Source organism: Hypomesus nipponensis, chromosome 12 (genome assembly GCF_054491055.1).
Source record: "Hypomesus nipponensis isolate SF chromosome 12, ASM5449105v1, whole genome shotgun sequence".
NCBI classification, from domain to species: domain Eukaryota; kingdom Metazoa; phylum Chordata; class Actinopteri; order Osmeriformes; family Osmeridae; genus Hypomesus; species Hypomesus nipponensis.
In genome coordinates this window covers 2,567,589-2,570,000 of record NC_140372.1, presented here as the reverse complement: position 1 = coordinate 2,570,000, position 2,412 = coordinate 2,567,589, and the positions used below count along the sequence as shown (strand labels likewise).

Sequence of the window (2,412 nt, the reverse complement as noted above, 5' to 3'; positions counted from 1 at the left end):
GTCTTCAACTTGAGTTGTGTGTGCGTTTGTGTGTATGTGTGTGCGTTTGTATGTGTGGACATGGATTAATGGAGACTTAGCTAGTTATCTGTGTTAAATGTGGTTAATAGAAAATCAATACTCTGAAAGGAGTTGTATTATATGGAGTTCCTGGGTGTGTGGGTGTAAGGAAGTGACTTGTGTGAGCGATGCTCCTTGTTCAGATTGATTTCTTGTTTTCTCAGTTGAAACCATCCGTGTTCTCAAATGGAGTGTAGGAAAAGAGAGAGGGGCAGAGAGAAAGAAAGAGAGACGTAGACTAAGAAATATAGATTTAGCTGAGAAGAAAGTGAAAGTGAGAGGTTGATTATATAAATAGATAGAAGAGAGACAGAGAGAGAGCAGGAGAGAGAGAGAGAGAGAGAGAGAGAGAGAGAGAGAGAGAGAGAGAGAGAGAGAGAGAGAGAGAGAGAGAGAGAGAGAGAGAGAGAGAGAGAGAGAGAGAGAGAGAGAGAGAGAGAGAGAGAGAGAGAGAGAGAGAGAGAGAGAGAGAGAGAGAGAGAGAGAGAGAGAGAGAGAGAGAGAGAGAGAGAGAGAGAGAGAGCTCTTCAGGATACATTATGATGACTTGGATGGTGAGTCAGCCTCGAGTGGACAGATGTGTCCTAATGTGTTTTGGCCAGGGCTGTGCTGCATGTATACACAAAGGCACACACACACACAACAAATAAACATACACACATGTAAACACTTGCGCGCGCACACACACACGCAGAGGAGTGCTTCCTCAGGGCTCTACTATTATCTGTTCTGTCATTAGCTCTGGTGCTATAGTGCAACTGATGTTGAAGCTAAAACATCCTCTCAACGTTTCATGACCGCACACGCGCACGCGTGTAAGAGGGGAATTCTAAAAAGCCTTTGTTGGAGAGAGGGATGAAGAGCATAGGAGAGAAGGACAAACTGAGAGAGAGAGAGAGAGAGAGAGAGAGAGAGAGAGAGAGGGAGAGAGAGAGACAAAGAGAGAGAGAGGTAGACTTTCATTTTGTCATTCTTCCTTCACGTGTGCAGCAAATGTGTCACTGTTCTTCTTCCCCACCTTCTCTGCCCCTGCCTCTTTCACCCTCACCCTCTTTCATTCTCTCCCTCTTTCATTCTCTCCCTCTTTCATTCTCTCCCTCTTTCACTCTCTCCCTCTTTCATTCTCTTCCCTCGAGTAATAGAAAAGCACCTGTAATATGTGGATGTGAATTCTAAACTGTAGAAAATGTCACTTTTCTTCACACTGCTAACACATAATCACGCAGGGACACACATTAGCTGCTTCGATGTCATCATACAAGCACACGCACACACAATCGCACACACGCACACACAAACTGTGCTTACAGAGAAAGAAAGCTAATGTGCCACCTAATTGGCCAAACCCCTGTGTCTGATTCCTCCAATCAGGCTTTTAGGACCCATCTGCCTCAGTGGGATAGGTTAGAATGGAAGTGTGTGTGTGTGCGCTTGTCTGTGAGCGGGTGTGCATGTAATTGCATGTGTAGATGTGTGTGGTGTGTGAGAGTGTGTGTTAAGGCCATAACATACTTGAAGCGGAGTACTTGTGTGCTGCCACACGCGTCCTGTGTTCGGAGGGCGTGTCTTACAAGCCCTGACGTGGAACACCGACAGAGTTCCAAAGATCTCCTGAAGTTCTGGGAGAAACAGAACACAGGGAGGAAGCAGCAGTAGTAAACGGCAGTGAATATGTAAGAGTTTGGTTGCTGTTTCTGTTATCCAGATGTGCATTAACAAAGCTTTTTCTGTCTTTTTTATTGTTGTACAGAATCAAAAGCAGGCTTTGTTGCCGGCTTGCCTCCTAGTGAACACAGATTTGAAACATGACAACAGACATTTACATTTAGTCATTTAGCAGACGCTCTTATCCAGAGCGACTTACAGGGACATTCTCCTGGAGTCAAGTAGGGTGAACTGCCTTGCCCAAGGACAACCAGGAATCGACCAGGCACAACCAGGAATCGAACCAGTAACCTTCAGATTACTAGCCCGATTCCCTAAACGCTCAGCCACCGGACTCCCTGACAACAGACAACAGACATGATGTGCACAGTGTAGACTGGGAGTAAAGCGGGCGGGCGGGAGGGAGGGAGGGAGGTAGAGAGGGAGGGAGGGAGGGATGTGTAGAGGAAAGGAGGTGGACAAATGAGCCTACATCGAGTTGAAGAGTCTATGAAATATAATCAGTCTGCTAAGATGCTTATACTCCTTGTACCAAAGCGGTCCAGGTGAACTTCCCCCTCCCTCCCTCCCTCCCTCCCTCCCTCCCTCCCTCCCTCCCTCCCTCCCTCCCTCCCTCCCTCCCTCCCTCCCTCCCTCCCTCCCTCCCTCCCTCCCTCCCTCCCTCCCTCCCTCCCTCCCTCCCTCCCT

At 47.8% G+C, this 2,412-nt stretch overlaps 1 long non-coding RNA gene across 1 annotated transcript in view; it reads right to left on the bottom strand.

The window, feature by feature from the left end:
* Positions 1 to 2,052, bottom strand: part of LOC146260655 (uncharacterized) — an 11,597-nt gene extending 9,545 nt beyond the window's left edge. The window contains exons 1-2 of the long non-coding RNA XR_014724826.1: positions 1,925 to 2,052; positions 1,573 to 1,679 (exon numbers count right to left, since the gene is read on the bottom strand). This is a non-coding gene — a long non-coding RNA (uncharacterized LOC146260655). The remainder of the gene's footprint in view (positions 1 to 1,572; positions 1,680 to 1,924) is intronic.
* Positions 2,053 to 2,412: the final 360 nt, after the last annotated feature.